Source organism: Rhea americana, unplaced genomic scaffold, assembly GCF_003343005.1.
Source record: "Rhea americana isolate MKP2758 unplaced genomic scaffold, rheAme1 scaffold_37, whole genome shotgun sequence".
NCBI lineage: Eukaryota > Metazoa > Chordata > Aves > Rheiformes > Rheidae > Rhea > Rhea americana.
This window is the reverse complement of record NW_028186501.1, coordinates 5,195,028-5,217,077: the sequence shown is the minus strand read 5'-3', so window position 1 is coordinate 5,217,077 and position 22,050 is coordinate 5,195,028.

Below are 22,050 nucleotides of genomic sequence, written 5' to 3'. Positions count from 1 at the left end.
CAGAGTATGGGGACATCTCACCAAGACTGTTGATGTAGGCCTTTGCAAAAGACAGAGGTTACCTGTGAAAACCGGCTCCATGGCTAAGTTATGGCTTTTCTGCATTTTAATGGAAGAGTCTAAAGAAAATCCTTGCTGCTCTAGCGGAAGTGAAAATGGTACCTCATAAAACAAATACTAGATCCTTCACATGTAAGACCTGGAGCATACCAGATTAACGTTAACAAGCAGTTACGGTATCTCATTACATCACAACAGTAATAAAAGGTTTGATGGTTTCATCTGTGTTTCCTTCTTGCTATTGCAAGAGGGATCATTACTGGTGGAGTACTGCAGGCTGAAGAACTGCAACAGTAAAAGCAGTCATGCAGGTCTCCATAAATAATTCCCAGCAGCAGCCATGCTGTTGTCATTGACTCTGCTTCTGGAGTGAATATTAAAAACATGGCTCCAAGCTGAGAGACAGCAGCATATGAGACAGTGTTTCTACATCTGGAGAGAAGGAGTTGAACCTAGCCAGTTTGTCAGCAAGGAGAAGGCACGGAAATAACTACATTGACTTGGCACTTGCTGTAATGGGAAGATATGTTCTGGGCTGATCTGTCTGGTTTGATGCAACGCTTGCAAGTTACTGGCTTGCAAAGGGTGCCCTGCGATTTATTTTCCGTATCCCATCAGCCAGCCGTTCTCCCTCTCCCACTCTTGGCACCTGTGGGGTGGAATTAAGAGCCTTATACTGCATTGCCAGGGAGCTGATATTGTCACAGCCCAGTCCTGTGTTTGAGTTTGTATGTGTCTGTGATCATGGGAGCAGTACCTTAAGGTAACAGCAGATGGTTACAAAGCTATTGCTTGTTGTTGAGTGATGCGTGGTTATGGCCACAGATACTGGCCCCACTGTGGGGGTCTAGCAGCCTGCTGTGAACCAGAACAAGCTGCAGCTTCGTGGGTGAGCAGCCACTCCTTAAGGATTTAGTTGTTTCTCTGCACCCTGGCAGTGTTCAAGGTCAGCCAAATGCACATGTTTCTTTAGGGTCTGGGTCCTACCCTTGGTGTTCCCAGTTCCATATGGTGGTACTTGGTATTTACAAGCTTTGTTACACCCTGTCTTGGGGTCACATTTGTGGAGATGCAGAGAGGTACATGTTATAAAAACATGATGGTACATCAACAGATGGATATTTTGGTACCTCTAATAGGTCAGTAGGCTACAAAAGCACCCRACTCATCATGTAAGATCAGTGTAAGCATCTGAGCTCTTCAGAGGCTTTACATAACCATTTAGTCCAAATAATTTATTTGAGAACTGTTCTCTCTCCCCTGCTTTCTGTCACTAAGACAGTCATAACCTATTACAGCGAAGGATATTTTGCATTCTTGTTGGATTTGACTGGTACAGCTCTGTGACAACTGTGGGAGCCGCATGAGAAAATGGACTGCTTTAAGGCATTCAGAGGTGTCTGACGAGCATTTCACTTGTGTCTCATTCAAACCTGCAATACCTTAAGCTTGGCCCTGATCCAGCAAAGCAATTAGACACACAGTTTGACCACTCGTGGCCTTCCTATTTCAATCTGCTGCTCTTGAATTATAAGTACCTCTAAAGCAATTCAAGGATGGCTTCTGGCCAAGGTTGTATCACATGGCCATCAATAAGGCTGTGCTGTGATGCAAGGAGTGCTGGATAATCCAAGTTCTTGGATGTGGGAGGAGGGACTAGGAAGACAATGTTATTGAGTTGCCCTGGGTTCCCACCGTAAACTGATCCTGGCTGTATTCCACTATGGATCCTTGGGAAGCTGTTAGCATTGCCTCCTTGCAGTCTACCAAATAATGGTCAGTATARTCATTTTTCAGGAACTACAAGACATACTGATTTTTGTTTTTCCTCCAAAGAAAAAATGTGGCAAAAAATCAGACACCTGCAGATGGTGAAAGGAATGTCAGGAGTGACGTATATCCAGTTTAAAAAAGATCTTCCTGAGCACGATTGAGACAACGTTAGCAGAACTGCATTGTGCTGTCTGAATTCCCTTTTCTCCTGTAAAGGAAAAGACTTGATTCTCCTATAGACAYGCAGTCACTGTTGGTTGTTCCACTGTGTCTCCAGATTCATTGATCAATCTTGAATGTGAAGACATGCATAAAACAGTAGGCACAAAAGTGCGCAGTAGCAAGAGTATGTGAAGTCATCAGAAGTGGGGCTGTGACAAGCTGTGGYTTATGACCAAAGTCCAGTGTGGCACTTCCAGAAGCTTGCTCAGAAAGGTGGGACACATCTTCTCTGAAGCATGAAGCAATACTTTTAAAAGAGAGCTTGGTCTACTGAACTAGATAAGAACGTCTTCTGACCAGTTTCCAGCCATGATAAAATGGGCACTGAACCTTCGCTGTAAACAGGAATAGCATAGCTTAAGCATTTGTGCTCAAGACAGATTTTCCATTGTGTGGCATTAGTTCCACCATGCAAAGATTACAACTAAAGACCTTCTGACATGACAGAGGCCATGGCCAAAGATGACTGCCGTCAAAACCTACAAGTGAAACTGGACTGATGCCATGATTGCACAAAGCAATCAGTGTTCACACAGTGAATACATAAGCTATATCTGTGATGCTGCAGCTGCTKGTGCTCTGGGAAGGCTGGGCTAATTCTCTTGCCAAAGTGGGATCCTCCTMGTTGAAACTGAGCAGAGACCCTATTACTAGGAAGTCTGTCTGTGCCTGGCTGCCATAGGTGTCTATTCTTTAAGGCAAAAGCTGCCCTCCGAATCTACGTTGCTTGCAGCTCCTTGGTTTGTAAACAGACTCATCCTTYCTGTGGGTAGTTTATGTTGTACGCTGTGCTCGTTTCACGTTCAGTGGTCCTTCAATTTTGGATTTTGCTTCTACTGAGTGTCTGATGCTTGTTAATGTTAGACTTGGATAAAGAAGAGTTCACGGTAGTAGATAAAATGCTTACAAGCTTAGTCACCTGAACAATCATTATTTTTAGCCTGAAACTGTGTAGTTTTGATTGAGACSTAATGGCACTAGTGCTTAGGATATYTGGCTAGSAAGCCAGAAGACTCTTTGAGGTGTGCTCAGTGTGGTGGCAGGTGCTGCTTTGGAGGGCAGTGTGAACATAGCAGAGCAAATGTGCTGAGAGCTTTGGGTCAGCTGCAAGGCTGACCAGCCCTCTTTCTAGTAGCTGGTTTCATGCGTGAGTGCAGAGCTGTCTTGTCTATGAGCCTGTGTATGTGATGCTCAGTAACGGGTTGAGCCGTGGCTGTCCAACTTAGTAAAAATGGGAGGAGTTTCRGCTTCCCAGATAACACTGGAAGGTCACCCAAAGATAGCTAATTTCTCTCCAACACGTCGTCTTTTCTTTAAGCCGTGAGTGATTGCTCTTGGTTTTCTCTAACCATCTGTTTTCAAACTCCTGAGATGCTCTTTCTGAGTCCTACAGGCAGCACCGCAGGGGCAYGGAGGAGGCTGCTCCGCGTGAGCCCCACACGTGATGTGCCACTTGGTACGTGTCTGCCTTGCAAAGCACAGAGTCTTTCTAGAGCAGGTTAGCGGAAACGTTAGCACTGTACGGCTTACGCCCTTGAAAGAATATAGAGCCAAGGTTTTACCTTGGTGAGTCATTTTAGCAGTCTTAGTGTCGCATGTAAATGTCAGCCTTTACTTAGTGTAACTCTAGATCTTTGTGAAGAGGACAGAATTAGACTCAGCCAAATGAAGAGTCCGGGGACCTTTGCAACCCAACACCAGAATGATTACAAGGTACATACAGATCATGCAGTTGACACAAACCATAATGATGACATTCTAGCATTACCTGAATAGTTGACATGGTTGCAGAATTATGCTATATGGAACACTARGACAAATTTAACACAGGGTTAGGAAAATATTAAGGCTTCATGGAACTCCTTGCCAGGTGTTTAGAACATGGAAAACCCATTAAATCTGTTCTAGGAACAAAATAAGCATCTGCTGGATCTGAAATAAACGGCATTATAAAAAGTGTGTTTAAGGGGGAGAAGTACATCTCTAAATCTACATTTAGAACCGAGGCAGGCCGAGGCTGCGTGATCACATTAATGTACTAGCGTGGCTTTCATTTACAAAACAGGCTCAAATAGATATACAAAATAACAACCTTCAATTAATTTGGACGTGATGTTTTCTGCAAGCCATCTGCATGTGCATGATGGTCTTCCTCATTTTTACAGAGGTGTTTAAGGTCTGGGAGTGTACACTAGACRCTTGGAAATCTTGTGGCACTGCATAATGCAATTTAGTGCTGACTTGAAGGAAGAACTGCAAAGAATGAAGCTTTCCCAAAGGCAGTGGGATAGAGAGAGCCCTGTCTGGACCCAATTTCTCTTGTGCTACAAGGCTAGATGGGGAAATTATCATCCCTTYAGTAGTGAACTACCTAGTTGTAACTTGGTGAGGTAAATTTGTGATTTGAAAGCAGGACCTCTATTACCACCCTTGGAAGGTGATAACCAAGACTTCTGTAACTTCTGTAGGAAGTGGGAAAATAGTGATTTTATTTATTTCTCTTCCCACTCCCCAAGAATCCTGAGAGGACTAGTTAGATTACAGAGAAATGTGTGATGGTTTCAAACTGTGGAACAGATTTTTARAATGACTGTTTCTGGGGTGGGCAGAAGGGTGGGTTTGCATGACCCRAAACCTAAGATATTCTGAAAAGAAAGAAGAAATTATTGTAGTCATTAAGGTATTTACAGAAACTGCAAAATCGTAATTGGATTTGAAGCTTGCTGAGAKTCTTTCTAAATTGTAGCAATGCAGCGGAGTACTGAGTCAGTTTCAAGGATGATTTTTTTGTAGTATATTTTCAGGATATGCAGCACTTTAGCACACTATTTCAAAGGCTCATTTTCTGTGCATCAGGTTTTTAATGCCTCCCCTTAAGCATATAGGGTATGAGACTTGCATCTGAAAAAAAAAAACGTGGAACTCCTGCAGGCATTTCTGTCCGTGCGCTCCAGCAAAGACAGAAAGGTGGGCTGTCTTTGAAGGGCAGGCTCACTTTGAGATGAGCAAAGACTTGCAGGCATGGAGAGTCCCATCGCTTCTGAAGTGCGTGCACTCTTCTCCCTGTCTGAAAGTCTTTGCTCATCTCAAAATGTCCCTTGCTCAAGAGCTGAGGTCCCTTGTGGCATGGCTCGGGGGCCGCCTAGCGGGGTGCGCTCTGCACAGCCCTCAGCGCCACGGCAGGACCTCCTGGGAGACCCGGGATACTAATCCAGCGGCTGGGAACAGATCACACACTAGCACTGAGAGTGAATTAATTTTATCCCTAGGGTTAAATGCCTGCTTCTGAGTACAGCTGTTTCTCAGGGCTGGGAAATCCTGTCTTCTCCCTCCCTGCATTTGGATAACAGCTGAACTGCCAACAGATATGAGACACTTGAGTCAAACTGGGGTTCTTAGAGCCAAGTGACTAAATCCCTTTTTAAGCACCTAAATTAAAAGATGCCTAGAGCTTATTTTAAGAGAYGTAAAGCTTCCACTTGAAAACATGAAACTCCATACTTGTAAAAGCACAGGAGGCTCTTCAGCAGAGCAACTTCTTGCCTGTAACCAAGGCCTGTGGCCGTATCTTCAGCGCTGTCCCCCCCCGGGCTCGCTGTGCTAGGCCCGCTGCAGTACTTCCTGGGAGCTAATGCCCCTGCGCAAAYGCTCACTGTTGTTGCAAAAGTGGTGGTTGGGCTCATTTCAGCTGTGCCATGTAAACATGTTAAACAGAAATGAAACCCCAAATGGCCAGCACCAGCCCTTCCACCACCGGGGCAAAGTGCCTGGGCAAGATTTAAACTTGTAAATTAAACAAGAAACACAGGTTCCCCTCAAGAGTGTTTGCATTATGAGGAGGGTGATATTTCAAGTTCCTGTCTCAGGTTTCACTGCCACGCCTGGAGATTTTTTTTAGCTTGCTTGTCTCCTGGCAGGGGAGCGTCTGTCTGGGTTGCATGGGAGACACTGGAGAACCATTCCTCATGTCCCAGGAYGCTTGCTCTTTTCCACTGGCACGAGGATCTGAGCAGAGAAACATTCCCGAAGGCAGAACATTGGGTTTCGGTGGGAGCTGTGGAGTTCACTGTGGGCACCTGAATTGCACAGGATATTGCTGGAAATCACAGCTCCCATGAAACTGTGGTCCTCCACAGTACTGGGCATAATGCCATGGGGGTGGGCCGGTTTGGGAACTGGGAGAAGAAGGGGTCTTTGGGCACCTCCTGCTCACAGTGGGATAGAGCTCTTGCCTCTGCCTGAACCTGAACAGCAGAGTTATCCCAAGTGACCCTCTAAGATGGTGATAGAGTAAGATGTTGGTGCTGTTTGGTCTGAAGGGCAGCAGGGGGGAGGAGGAGATGCAGCTGACACTGATGCCAATGTGGGGAGAAGATTTGCCATAATTTTGGCCTTGTGTGACTCTTGCAGAGGCTAGGGAATTACTGCACTAGGATCTAATAATACTGTCAAATCTGTATCTGGGCTGTGCCCTGTCTCTGATTCTTCACTAGAGGAGCTGAGGCAGCTGTTGGCATCTGAAAAAGTCTCAGTCTGTACCAACAACTCTGGCTCCACCAACAGAGCTTGTGGTAACTGTCCAAAACTACAGTGACACAGAGTGCATCATATAATCAAGTCTGGAAAAACTGCAGCAGTCACAGCACTATCATCACCATTATACCTGCTACAGTAGCACCACAATGCTCAACTTGGTGACCCACTGAATTGTAAAACATAGCAAAAACCATTCTAGCCCTAGAGCTCTTACGCACAGTGCAAGTCACGTGTGCAAAGCACAAATGATCAGAATGTCGCTGAGCACCGTGTAGTTTCAAGGCATCTTTGTAGCGTTAAGGTGTAGGCTAGGAAGCAGTGAAAAGTACTGATTCCCACAAACAGTTGTTCAAGTTGTCTAAATGAAGCTATTACTGTACAACCAGAAGAAACTTTATAGGGAATTAATTTAACAAAAACTAAGCTATTTCATAGAAAACTGAGCTTGCAAAAAGTGATGCATAAAATGAAGTAACTTGTGCTGATGTTTCTATAATGGAAAATAAAGAAACACCTGGTCTTATAGTTGTTTTTTGCTTCTAGAAAGCAGCAAGACTGGGCTGTTCAGCTCCCACAAACAGCTCTTACGATAGAGATGTGTCACACCCTGGTCTCGGGGGACAGAAATGGTTAACTTAAATGAATAACGATGGCATTTGGGCTTCTACAGAATAATGTGTGCTTGATTTATGCCAAGAAATAAATTCTTTATTGATGGGGAGCCCATGCGATGGCTGGAAGTGGGATGTACAGCAGAATCCCCTCCAGGAAATATGATCAGTCTAATTTTAACGATGTGCACAGCATTTGATATGGAAGCAGCTGGTGTCATACAAATCTGTTGGCCTGTCAAGCAACCCAAGTGCATTGCTAAAGCAAATATGCTCATTTCTACCCAAAGGCAATCTAGAAGGCCAGGTCAGGTTTTAGCTTGCACTGAATGTAAATCGGAGCAGTAGCAGTGACCAGATTATTAGATTTTAATGCCATTTCATTAGAAAAGCAAGTCATGATTTCTTTTTCGTGACCCATGTTACATTTCATGCTAGTACATACCTGTTTCTGTTTACGAGTGGTGAAAAGGTTTTCTGGTCATACTGTCTCTGTTCCCCTCTTGTGAAAAGATTTTTCTACAGTGATCTGAACCTTGGGTCGCTCTGGTTCAGGAAGTTTCCTTTACGAATGCTGGATGCAAATCATTCTGTGAAGGTCTGTGTAATGACAGCCACCCATGGTCTGAGCCTAAGATACTGGTGGGCTCTTGATCTACTAGATGTCACGCTGATTGCTTAAAAATATATCTAGGAAGTGATCTCAGTGTGTGCTCAGATTGCTGTCTTTTTGGCAGCTGGCACACAAAATTCCTAGGTAGAAAGCCCTAAAAATACAGCAGGGCTTGAATTTTCTATCTACTACAGACTGATGGAGACTGTGTGTCTGTTAAACTCTTGCTTATGTCTTGTAAGCAAGCTATGGTGTGTAACTACTGGAGAGCCTCAGGAAAACAAAACYAACTGATCTAGTGTGTGTTGGGTGGGGGAAGGCTGTCCCCATCTGTGCTGGAAACACTTCACGTGCCACTTTTCACAGCGCTGAACACAGCAATATCCACATAGTTGGGATCTCCAGCTATTGCTGCAACTGGAGCCTAGTGGCAGCCCCTGGCAGTCAGTGAGGGGTTGTCCCTTGACAGCCATCACCTTTGGAAATTAGGAAATGATACCATGGAGGAATGTGTGCGGTGCAAGGCATGGGAAAGCCAGGGCTTTGCCTCTGCCTGCCTTCCCCTGCCAAGTTTGTGTCTGGTTTAGAGAGAAGGTCAGTGAATGCATTTAAAATGTTGTAGATTAAATGAGCAACAAGAATAGAGACTAGTTGCAGTTGCAGTTCTTGTTAATAGTATTTTTGGTAAATGGACCAGGTTTCTTTTTCCTGCAGTAAAGTTGCAGCACTGTTTTTCTCTGGCTACCTTTTGAAACACAAGCTAGGAATTATTCTAAAAGAGAGCACAATGTTATGGAAAAAAGCTCTCTGGCCTCCAAAATGTGCTAATTAATACAACTGAAAAGCAATATATTAAAAGAGTGAGGTCACATCCAAGTGACAGAGAGAACAAGGTTCCTTTCAAAGGGCAGGCCCTACCCTCAGGTGGACATTGCTCCCTGCTTTCCCCGAAAAACATTTAATCCTCAATAGTTCTGCCATTTGGAGCTGGGAAGCCCCAGACTCCCATGCACACGTGTCTGGGTTTTCTCTAGACTCCAGGTTGGGCTGGCAGGTGTGTACTGTGCTGCAGGGCCGGCATGTCCTGGCTGCCGGCTGCAAGTTGTGCGCTGCGGGAGGTGATGACGGGGAAGTACTGCACAGCTGAGCCTGCATCCCAGCAGCACATAAAGCAGCAACTGAAGAAGGTGCGTTTTAAACCATTTGCCTCTTTTCTGAGCTTGAGACCCTAAACTAAGTATTGGTGGAGTGGCTGCTTGCAAAGTACCTTGGCAATGGAGTTGTTCAGGATGGGGAGCTCATCATGGCTTCACCCCTCACATGTGTGCTGTGAAGCTGGGATGCCTTTGCGGTGGCAGTTGAGTCTGCTCTTGCTATGGAAACCACAGTATTGCCTGGGGGATCTGTGGTTCCCCAGGGTGAGAGTGGGAGATATTCGTGCAGGCAGCAGGACCAAGTCTGGCATGCTCTGGTGCTGGAGGCCTTGGTTTGCCAGGACCCTGAGATGCCCTTGCCTGATGAGCCTGCAGGTGAGAGCAGAGCTCCACTTGCCAGAATTGAGAGCATTGCTATCTGAAATCAAAAATCAAATCCCTCCCTCTCCTCCCCACTCCCCAAAAAGCTACTGGGTAATATGAGAACATGATCAGTATGCCAGAAATTAAAGTGTTGCTCACCTCTCTGAGCCATCAGTTTGATTTTTGGGCCAGCAGCTTGAGTCAGCGCCGAGTCTTGAAGTGGAAAGATTCCTCTAGACACACCAACTCCTTTCTGAGGACTGAAGGCTGTCTGGGGTGGTGGGTTACATTTCTCATGTACAGATCCCTGCTTGTGAGTGATGGCATGGCGGGAATGTCAGCTGTATGGGAATAAACTGCAGCAATTTATTCTCTCCAGGCTGTTTGGAAGTCAACAGAGCAGCACCATTAGCTAGAAGAGAACAGGTCTGCTGTTGTTAGATACAGCTGTGGCCAGATCATAGTTAATTTATTGTGTTAATGCTCCTGAGTGTTAAAAAGATGCCAGCTCAGGTTAATTGTGACTCTCTGCATTGAAAGAGGGCCAAGAAAGAGAAGTGAGACAGAACTTCATTAGAATCAAGACTTCTTTATACAAATCTGGAATGTGAAGAATTTTCTATTTAATTGGGATATAAAGAAAATCTGAGCTACTTGCCCTCCCCAAGTGCTGAGGAATGTAGGGGATGGCTTCGATTTGGTGGAGCCAGCAGAATGTCTTGCTGACTCCAGCAGTCTCGTATGTGTCTCCTCAAGACTGTTGCTAGAAGAGCTACAGAAAGCTCCTAGGACCTGAAGCAACATTCTGGTGGCAGAAGCACAATGCCATTATGAGCTTAAATTTTTAAACGAGGTGCATTATTCCATGAAGTACTCAGTAGTGAGGAGCTGGAGCGAGGCCATTATTGAAGCACAGGATTGTGTGGCTGTGCCCAGTGTTACTGCAGCAAATTCAAGTGGAAGTTACTGTGCTCCAAAATCCTAGGTAACAGTTTATTTCAGGGAGTGCTTTGTGGACATACATGAAAGGTAGGACCAAGATATCCCCAAGCAAAGCTGCTGGGGACATGCTTGTTGCTCTGAAAATGTCGATAAATGAGTCTGATCTTGTCTTTCATTGTAGCAAGGGTACTTGCACAGCTGAAGGCCTTAAGTCATTCAATGTTGTCACTGTCAACCTGTGTGAGTTTTGGGACCTTCAGAATCGTCCAGTTGCTTTGCAAAGCCCTGCCTAGCAAACTGAGGTACTCTGACTTAGTTACCTTTTGTAGGCTGCTTGAAGTCTTCCCCAGATTACCCGTTGGAAAATTTGACCAGTTAGGGTTCCTGCAAGCGCAAACTGTTAAATTTATTTTGTTACTTGTCTCCTTCCCTCATGCCACATCACAAAAGCTATGAAAAAGTCACAAATTACTTCGGGTTAAAGCATCTTTCCCAGTATGGTGGTGGGTTTTTTGTTTTTTGTTGTTATTTTTTGTGCTGGTGCGAATGGTATCAAGATCAGCTGGCCTTAAAGATGAGCAAGCACTCCTCTCTACTCTGCCTCCTTTGCAGCGCTGGTGTGGGAAGAGGTGTGATACTGCTGGCGTTACGGGAGTGGAGAAGCCAGCAGTACTGCGTGGAAAGAAGTAGGAAGAGGAGCTCCCTTTACCGTCTCATGGTCTCCTCTGGTTGTGCCCTGCATGCAGTACCTGGTGGYGCTTCTTGGTGAGGGAGAGGGGTTTACTAGTGCGAGGCCCGGATGGTGCTGGAAAGGGTGGCATATGCAGTAGTCAGAGAATATATAAGTTGCACAGTTTGTAGGTGTGCAAAAGAAATACGACTTTGCTGGCATGGGATTTTGTGCCAGCTGTGTCCTAGRCAGAGGGTGTGTCTGCTTGTGTGAGGGCTGAGTGTAGCACCGAGGAGGCTGGGAGTGATGTGCCTGTGAACAGCTATCTCAGGTTGCTCCTGGAGTGACCTTCCTGCTGTGTTCTCCCCTCCATACTCATCGGCTTTTGAGCAGAAATCATTCTGTGCCTTCTAAATGTTGTGGAAGTGGCACAGCTTTGCCGCTCTTGGGCTTTATGGCTAATTTACACTTTGGGTGCATGCTCATCATCATTTGTCATCACTGATTTTGGCCTAGGGATGATGCTCTGGGAGTTGCACCTCCTTCCTTTCAGATGTCTTTGACTSAATTTTGCCTCCCTCTTCTCTGTTGCGCTTGAAGACCTCTGAGGAACATGTCTTGAACTCCAGGAGTGCTGCTCTATCCTGCTGTGGACAAGTAACTGTAATACAAATCAATGGGATTTACTTGGATCCTCTAGCTAGACCATCTAGCCCTAGGAATTCAAACTATTATTTACCCCTTGATGGCATAATTGTCAGATGAACTTTTGACACTGGCTTGAATGTAGGGATGGTGAGAAGAGACTGGCTATTCCAGCTATCTTAAAAACTCAGAATGGAAAAGCAGCTGGCATATAAATGCTGGGGCTCTTCTTCCTGAAGTGCTTTGTCAGGGTCTTTTGAATTGACATTTCAACATATACCAGATCAAACTCTGAGACAGATGAGTAGTGATTTTTTTTTGTTTTCCGAAAGAGATTTTTAAGCTGAGAGGAATTTAAGTAACAAATGGTCTTGGTGTGAAAAYGAATGGAATCTGCCCTATGGAGAAATCAGGTATCTTCAGTGGCAAGTTGATGCCTAGGTAGATTGTGATGATTGAGTTGAACTAATGCTTATGGCTAACAGGTTTGGGATTTAGGCAGAAATTTCCTGTTTCTGCAAGGAAATCCAGACCTTTGTTGGGAGTSTGATGACCCTGGTGAAACACAGACTTCAAAGCACATCTTTGTCCCTCGGAGTAGCTTAGATCAAGATGGTGTTCTCATCACTAGGGAATCTGGGATAGGAAGGAAGCTTGGCAGGAGCTTGGCAGTATGGCAGTACTATGAATCCCGGACGAAAGAGGAGCTCCAGGCAGCCTGGCAGGCCCCACTGGTCCTTCCCAAAGAGTGATTTACCACTGTTGGGCAGAGGCTGGTTGAGGATAGCTGCTGTAAGAATGAGGAGGTGAGCAAAGAGGCCTGCAAGGGTGAACTTCTGTGTGTTTGGTATGTGTTTAAAGGCAGCTGTACCCATTGCTGAAAACAGCCTGGAGCCCTCACCTGAGAGATTCTCAGCTAAGTGTAATTAACATGATTATGTGTTAAAGTAATCATTTGCAAACAGAGGAGGAGAGACTCAGGAAGGTCTCCTGAGCATCATAACCACAGGTGTCACAGCCTGCTTGCAGTGTGTGGACAATGCAGTGGAGGAGCTGTGACTGTATGTGGTGGAAGGCTTCCAAGCTCTCCTTCCTATCTCCTCTCCACAGGTGTCTCAAAGTGGGTGGTAAACACTGAGACATTTAGCCAAGTTTGGCTGATTAAACTTAGTCAAACTTGTCTGAAACTGGACTCACCAGTTAACTGAGCCAAGTCTGGCTGATTAAAGAGTGAAACCAGTATGAAACCAGCAATTGCTAGGCCACCTCCCATCTTTGATAGTACCCTGGTCCAAATCCAATTTTGAATTGAAGATGGAGCTCCCCTAACTTCAGTGGAGCGATGTACTTCTCCATGAAGGTTTTGTTTGGACAACAGGATGAATCTCATCCTTCTCTTGCTGTTACTAGTCATTCCACAGAAGATCAGTTCTCCCTGGGCCAAGCAAATCAGTAGTTTTAGCCTAGATTCTTACCAGTTATGCTGGTGTAAATCCAGGTTATCTTTGATGATGTCACTATTAGGCAAATACTCTTCCAAATTCTGCTGGCGCATGTTGGTGGTCTTCAAAGGCATTGAGCAAGTGTGCTGGAAAAGGGTTGCAAATAGCATGAGTAATTTAAAAATGTGTTGTTATGTAACAAATGTGGCATTGCTGGCAGGTGTTTTCAGTCATCTTTCAGTATTAACTTCTGAAAGTAATTTAGCAGAGGTGCTTGTTTGCTCTCTGTACGCAGAATCTCAGGAGCAGTGTTTTAATTGGGAGTCTGACAAGCCTCAGATTAAAGCTCATGCATGGTGCTGCAATAGAGCCTTTATTAAGTGATGGCCTGGAGGCATCTGCTTATTGGGTGATCTTACAGTTATGTTTTCTGGCAGCACTCCCTTGGGTTTAAGTTCAGGCATTTTGACATATCTGATATGTTTTCCAGTGTAACTGAAACCACTGCCAGTCTGAGATATATAGACTTATCTATAGGTAATTTGAGGAGTGGKGAGTATTTGTTGGATATTTGCCAATCCTGGGTAGGTCACTTACTCTGATATCTATGGAGATAGTGTACTGATGTGCCCCCAGTTCAGGTCCTAACAAACCTCTGCAGTCTGCATTGTAATGCCAGCTCCACAAAATATGTTAAAATCATCTGTGAGTTTTCTCCCTGGATATGGGTCTAGGTTTTATCAAGGTAGAGCAGAAAGATTTCCAGGGAAGGATGTTTTAACCTGACCTTTCCCTAAGCAAACTACTTGCTAGGCAGAAAGGACGGAGTTTGTCATGATCTCTTGTTCCATCTCACATCGTGATAGTAGTTCTTACAATYGGCTTTTCACTTTGGTGCCTAGGAGAGGGAGTCAGTTTGTTGAGGAAGAKAAAATAGACTAAAAGCTGAGACTTTTTCTCTCAGTGTGCCTCAGCCAAAGATGATCAGAACATGTGCAGAAGTTGGATTGCCTGCACTTTGCCTCGTACCACCCAGGCTTTCTGTTTTTAGCTCTCACAGAAGCTCTCTCTGAATATTCAGCATGCCATCCGAACAGCTGCAGCCTGCCTGGATGGCTGTGCAAGCACCTCTGGTTTTCAAGATTGCTAGTTTCAACACCCAGAAGCAAGCACATTTAAAAACTATGTTGTCTGTGGTCTGCAAAACATATTTTACCTGTTTTCTCTGCATGGCTTTGAACCTTTTCTCAGTTTTTAATGACTGATGTAAGAAGGAAGAGGCACTGTATCTGGTGTGAAACCTGTTTTGCTGATGGACAGCAGGCATGCTTAAAGCGAACCACAATAGTTAGTATAAATAGCTGTTGCCAAGGATGATGTGAACGATTCTTATATGAAGTATWGCATGGGAAGCAGCTGAACAGGGCTCCAGCAAAACACTGCCCATATTTGTCAAACACAAACTGGTATCTTTATGAGCTACTATCTTTGTGTCGGGTCTGGGTCAAACTGGGCATCCTGAAAAGACAGTGGGGCAAGTACTTGTGTTTCCATRCTCTGCTGCTGCTGGCTGCTAGTCCCGAGGAAATGCTCCTCTCTCCTTACCCTCATGAGGGAACAGGCAGGTCTGATTGCTGTGCTCTCTGTTTTCGTCTCGCTCTGGGTGTAATACTTCTAGGAGGGGAGTGGGTTTGAATTCCTGTGCCGTTGAGCACTGTGTCGGCAGAGATTTGCTTGTGATGTTTCCCACATAAATACATCTCAGCTAAACCCCCATTTATCCCTAAATTGCAACAGGAGACCCCAGGAAATCTGAAGGATTTTGATTTATGCCAGATTTTAATTTATTATTTCATTTTTTTGTTCTGATATTATTTGAGTTTCATCTGCCTTGCTTGCACTTGCTTACCAATCCCAAGCAAACGGCAGATGGCACCAGAACTCTGTGTGTGTTAAGGCAAAACCAAAAATTACTTCAGCAGAACATCTTCTAACTGAGCAGGTGAAATGTTACTGAGCATTTAAGCTGTTAAATTACAGTCACACCATAGAAGATTATTATTATTATTTAAATAAAATTCCTAGCATCTTCCTGTAATCCACAAAATTGCACTTGCAGATGCCCTGGCAGAGTTGTCAAGGTGCAGCGACCCTTGCTGTCTCCTGCATTGCAACGCACRTGCAAAGCAGGGATGCGCTGGACCTGATGAAGGTTTTATGTTTAGTCCCAAACACCTCACCAAACCTTATAGCCTTTAGTCTGCAATTTAACAGAACAAGTGTCCAAGTAAGAATTATGAGGTCAGGTTCATTTCAGTAATTTGTACTGAATATTGCGTTTTCAGTAATTCAGTAATGTGTGGCAAGTAAGTATTTATTAGAACCCTACATTAAAGAGCTCATCTGTGATGATATCTCCTGTGGGCTCTCGTGTTTGCCTGGAACCCTGTGCTGTTTCTGCAGGGTGAAGGTGTGAACCCATGCATCCAATCTCCCATGCAGCTCTCCATTCTTGCTTGGGGCTGTGGAGAACCATGTAGCCCTTGGAGCGCTTCTTCTTGTGAGTGAGTCACTGCTTCTCGAGTGCTGGAAAAAGCCAGGAATTTTCAGCATTTCAAAGTTCAAAGAATTTTCATGCTTTTTGCGCTTGCTAGTTACTAGAACATGATGCATTGGTGACAGAGGCACCTAGCAAGCAGCTTGCCAGGCAGCTGGGGGCTGTAATTCCCCTTCCTGATTTGTGCTGGTACCGTGGCATGTGGCCAAACAGAAAAACCTGACATCTCTTGTGGAGCTGACCTGACCTGACCAACCATGTTCCTTATTGCCCAGGTGAGTGCAGACCAACCATCCGTGAAGCACTGGAAGAGAAAACAACTTGGTCAAGTCACAGGAAGAAAAGACCTGCTTGGTGATAGCCCAGACCATGTATGGATGTGATGACCAGGAATTTTAGCCTCTGTTTTAACCCAGACTGGCAGCCTGTCCTTTTGCGTGTCTTGGCCTTGACTGTGGCTATTACCTTTATTCCTCATGTCAGATAACTGTCCCCAGCAGGGTCTTCTCAGGGAGCCCTGTGAAATCAGGGCTTGAAACAGGCATCCCAATGAGCTTGTCCTCTGGTGAGACTGCTTCAGGCTTTCTGCTGACTCAAGCAGGTGTTGCTGCTAAATCCAGTACCTTCCAGGGACACTTCAACGTGCGCTCCTGGTCCCCCAACCCTTGCATCCCATTGTTCAACAAACATCTGATTTTCACCTATTATAAATGAGGTTGCTTCATAATTATTTGTGTTGTTTGGAGGTGGCAGGAGCGCAGAAGAGGCTTGTCAGAATATTCCGTTTGAAAGACGTAAGATGTGATTACATGAACGTGCAGAAGAAACTGTAGTTAAAGACTTCACAAAGTTATAACCGCCGTGTCATGCCACTAGCTTTCTGGCAGCTCAGGCCATGGTTCCTTGTGCTCCTCCTGTGTTTTAGGAGGATTCCCTTGCCCGTTTCTGTATCCTCTGTGTGCTCCAGAGCCGATGGCTACCAGTGTATGCAAGCACTGTGATATACGTGGTATACGTGATATACGGCCTCTATTTGTTTGCTCTCACATCAGTTAATTTGTTTTGTTTATATACTGCCTGTGTCTTGTAGAAACTATACATAAACAAGTAACACTTCTTTTAACATACGGTCACATTTTGGGCTTTATTACATATAAAAATAAAACAGACAAAAATATGTTTCTCTTTCAGAGTTTTATTTTTTATTTAACAAAGATACCTGTAGCTCAAAGATATTCTTTATGTCAATGCCACTGACAGGTACTGTGGTTATTTTAGCAGAACGTATTTCTTGTCAGTCATTTCTTTGATAGGTCTCTATTCTAATAGGATTAGCTGTAATATTATGTTTTATTGCTCGTATTAATATGCATCYTGTTATCAGTCAGTAAATAGCAGTGGGATCTTGATATTGAGAGTCTGGTTTAATTCTGTTGAAGTTGAGGAAGAGTCTCTCACTGATTTGAACATGCATTTGCGTTTAGCTCCCAAGTCTCCAGATGGGACAGATTAATAATAAAATGTAAGCATAAAAAATAAGTGTATGAGTTCTGATGTATTCATTTCTAAGTACGTAAGTAAAAAAATTATGCAGTACGTTTTAGCATGAAGCAGCTACATGAAATAGCTTTGTATGGGGATACAAAGGCTGTATTCAGCAGCACTGGTGTAAATAGCTATATGCAGTGGTTCTGTGCAGATTTACCCTCAGTTCATACGTGAAGCAGGAGTGATACAGGCCTTTGGCAAGATCCGGGCTCCTGAAGCCAATGAAAGGAGTCCTACAGATTAGTTGGTTTTGATCCATTAGTGCAGAGTTCAGTAGCTTCCTCCTCCTTGAAGGTTGGTTTGAGGAGGAGACCAACTCCAAAAGCCACAGCGGGTACTCAGCAAGGCACATCTGCCGCTGCGTGCTGAAAATAGCCAGCTTTCCGACTGCCTGGTGTCCCGCTACTTCCTCGCCATCCCGGCTCAGCTGCATCCTGCCGGAGGAGAAGGGGAAGGCAGTGGTCTGCGGCGAAGGCTGTCACCCTGGCCCCTTGCTCCAGCCGCCCGCGTGGGGGGCGAGCAGGGACCCCCTCTTCCCTGGCTTGTGCTCGTATCTGTTGTGTGGCAATGCTGGTATCCTCTGGGACAGGTTGTGCTGRGTGATGCAGCGCAATATAGAAATACCCAGCTGCAACAAGCATATCCTATTTTCTGCCTGGTAGACACAGTGAGACGTTTGACAAAGAAAAAGACAAAACTTGTGAATTTTTACTCCTTTCACGCCAGTTTCTTTTCTATCCAAAGCTTCTCCCCCCCCCGAGATCTTGCTGCATACCTGCTACAGTAGGTGTTTGCCTGTGTTGATTATTTTAGCATCCTTCATATTCCAAAGTAGTTAAAGAACTCTTGGATGGCTTTGATGAGGAACGGCAAGTATTTTAACATAACATGGAGATTTACAGCTTGATGTGGATAATTGCTTTCTCTAAATGGTTTACTGAGGGAAGGTTCCTGAAGCAACACTGCTGCTTCCTGTATAAAAACCCATTTTGGCAGCTAATGAAAACTTAAGTGGTGGTGGCATTTCCTTTAAAATTGTTGTCAGTAGATCTGCAATTTGGGGAGCCAAGACTCCTGGAAAACGTGACGACTCCAATACTTGCGAAGATGGCACATCACTCACACGGTACTGAAAATTTGGTGCATTTGCTTTCCAGAATGTGGTGCATAAGCCTTAACTAATATTTGTAAGACCTGGCTGCTACTGCCAGTGCTAGAGGAGTTTGGAAACACGGGGAGAAAGCTTGCTGTTCCTGCTTTCCAACTCCTTGGTGCTCACGTCCAGACTGTACTCCATCACTTGGCATTCCTTGGCCACTGCCAAGAGTGTTGGCCTGCCCTATGCTAAGAAGTCCTCATTTCTTCCCTTAACAGACATCAGCATTGGCACAGCTCCAGGGCAGAGCTTAGACATGACATTCAACATTTGATGGTATGGCAAGGGAAGGGAGTTGAGAAMAACCTCAAGAGATGGAAGGTACACGGAAGTGTTGGAAGAAAATGCATTCATTAATTGGGGTGATGTTGAATTGCTCTTCTTAATCTGTCTCCTGGTTACAAGACAGTAGAACTGTCCGAAGTGTAGCTCTTGTTTGCTGTTTAACAAGCCCATCGTTATGCACACATGAATTACCTTGTGAGTGCTTGTGGAACTGTTCAGAAGAGTTTTCAAATTGCCAGGTCAAATCCAGCCCAAGCTAGCAGTGACCGAAGTCGCTGGGGCGTACAGCCCTAGTTTAGAACCAGCAAGTGCCTCTCTGGTTTCCTGGGTGTTTTGTCAAAGTRACAGAGGCAGGTTTCTACTTGGTGTTGGGCTGAGTTGAAGTTTTCTACTTGGTGTTGTTCCACATAGCTCTCGTTTGACTTTGTGCTTGCCCCTATTGTTTTGCTCCTGTTGTACAGAAGCGCCGGAGGGATGATCCCGTGGGCTGCCTGCCTGGCCGGGGCAGGACTCGCTCTTCGAGCAGGCTGCGAGCACAGTCCAGGATTTGAAATGCGCAGCTCTGCTCTGAGCATTTGGGGGAAGGAATGTGTTTGCAGCAGCGTGCAGGGAAGGTCTGATCTTCTGTGGGATTTGAATACCCAAGTCCATTAGAGTTCCTGGGAAATATCAGCTCAGGTTTGTGCTGCCATACTTTGGAAATCTTTTAAAATTACGTACTAAAAATCAATGCTTTGCAAGACTCTCAGCATGTAATTGTGAACCCATTATTTGTGCTAATTCTGAAAATAATCTTTCTATTGTAAATATTACTTTAAATGTGTTTTTAAGTATCTTGAACTTGTATATCGGGGAGAAGGGGAACAATTAAATCAAAGTAAAGATTGCCTTGTGTTGCTTTAATTGTGATGGATTGAATCACTTGCTGAAGGAAAATATCTACAAAGCATATCTAAGTGCAGATGCAAAAATGAAAATGAAAATTGGTCTCAGCTGTTCCACTCCCCATGGTAAATGTATATTTGTGTAATGCATTCCTTGCCATATCTTGATAATGTTAAGGGCATGAAGTGCATGAATTAATTTATTGAGAACTACTATGAGATTATCTATGAGCCTGTATAAGCATAAGGAATCAACCTTTATTCTCAAGTCCGTTATATATTCATTTATACTTTTATATTTTTAAAACTGCCTAAGGGAGAGGAAAGCCTTGCCTTTTTGAAGCATTGCACCAATGTCCAGTGTAATTCAGAGTACAGAAAATTATAAATCAAAGCATGTGTTAGACGCGGTCTTTCTGTTGAACGGGGACCTTCCATCCACATGGTTTGGTATGGCCTGTGTATGGTCTCTGCCATGGAAATAGGGCTTGGTGATTAAACTTGAGAGTTGGATATGTGGTTGGAGTATGTGAATGACTTTTAAYGGCAATCTCTGATGGATTAACGGCCCATACTGAAAGCTCGAAAGCTCTAGTTTGGGAGGAGCATGGCAGAGCAGAGCATGAGAGGACACCCAGTAACCCTAGGTGAGAAGAGCTTTGGCACCCAGGACTGCAGGGTGAGACGCAGCTCTTTAAATTAGACTTTTGTACAAGGAAGCTGCATTTGAGAGTAAGTGGAAGGGGCAGAGCAAGACAGAGGAAGCTGCTGTCTGTGTTTTGATCCAGAACAACCAGGGTTGTGTATCCACGGCCTGAATGAGGCTGTTGCCACGTGCCTGGTCCCACCATCAGTGCCAAGGGATAGAAAGCGGAGGTTGGGGAGCACAGGACTTTGTGACAGTCCTATCCTAAATAAGCCAATAGTTTTCTCTTCTGAAGAGCAATTCTTAGGAAGCACCTTCAAGTGTCTTTGCAGCTGTCCTGTGGCGTAGCRGCAAAACTTCTCTTTGGGAGTGAAATTTTGGTATAAGAGCTTCCTTTGTGGGCAGTTTGGAGAGAGAAAACAAACCTGTTGTTGAGACTAGAAAGAACTCACTGGGCACTAAGAGAGTGGGTCATCCRGAAAAACTGGGGAGGTGGTGATCTAGGAGCCCCAAACCTGGAGCAGAAGCAAACCCGTTTAGTCATATAGCCCAGGGACCTGCTCTAATCAGCATGTGGGCCAGGTGAAAAACWGTGTGACAAAAAGGCTGGGGTTTGCAAATCCGGCATGCAATGCCGTGTTGGAGRATAGCTTGTATGGATCGATATGATGTGTGGCCAGCACGTTAATTTATGCTTCTCCTATTGCTAGTGGTTAATTATAATTGTTAATCRCAGGTTCAGTAACAGTGTCCTGCATAAGTGCACTAATTGTAAAGTATGACATTTTGCTAGTGGAGGATTTGCAGGAGCAGCGTGAGGCCCCAGCTGCTGGTGAAAGCGAAAAACCCTGCGGTGCTCCGTAATGAGAGCGCAGTGGGTGGAAGTGGCAGGGCTGTAGCAACCTGTGTGACAACCGTGCCCTTAATTGAGAGTTCTCTGCCTTCCCGGGGGCGTCAGTGCTGCATCTTGGGAGCTGTAAGACGTCGAAGAAATAGCCGAGGACTTGCCACAAACACTTGCTGGCCCTCGCCGCAGCAAGTACCAAGTCGTGTCTGATGGTGTGTTATAGTGTACGAGCACCGCTATTTCCGTGGAGATGTGCCCGGGGGTGGTGAGGCATTGAGCAGCGCGGCGGCGACCTGGGCAGCACCTTGCCGAGGGAAGCCGTGAGCATGCGGGATGCTGCCCAGGGGTGCACGCGGGGTGCATCGTCCCTGTTTGGGCTGGTGAGGGTGGCGCGATGCTCTCCTGCTCCCCAGTGTCCCTGCCTTGCATGCTGGTGTCTTTAGCTTCACACCAGCCTTCACCGCCTGCTCTGGCAAATGTTAACTTGCTGCAGCGCAAGGGATGTTGGGCTGGCACGTGGGAGCAGCACCAAAGCTCGGGTTTGGGAGAACGAAACCCTGCTGCTCCTTGCTTTCTCTTCTCTTTGGCACCAAGTAATAGAAAAGTGATTATCTTATTATCACCTTCCTTGATGGACATTTAAACTGAATCTTTTTAGTGATGTATTGAACAGTTTCTCTGATCTTAATTTTTTCTCGGTTTTATCTGGAGGTGCAGCATGGGAGTGCTGTGCACTGGCGCCTTCATTCCTAGGTGCATGGTCAGCTGCAAGGACGTCGTATCTCCAGGTACAGCGGGTAAGGAAAGAAGCACWGCAAATACGCCGGCTCTCTGATGCGGCTGGCCGTACTTACTGCGAGGTCCCTTCAGGGCGTACCGCCGTCTCCGCGCCGCTCCGGAGGCCGTTTCAGCCTCTGCGCCGCTGGCAGCTGCTCTGCTCTGTTAGCACTTCTAAGCTTAACCCTGGGAGCGACAGTGCTGAGGTGCTGCTGCAAACAGTGAAAGGCCCCGTGCAAAGGTGAACGGCGTTTTGTCCAGCAAGTGGTACTTTGTCACGAAAGTATGGGATGTGCAAAGGTGCAGTAACAGATTTTTG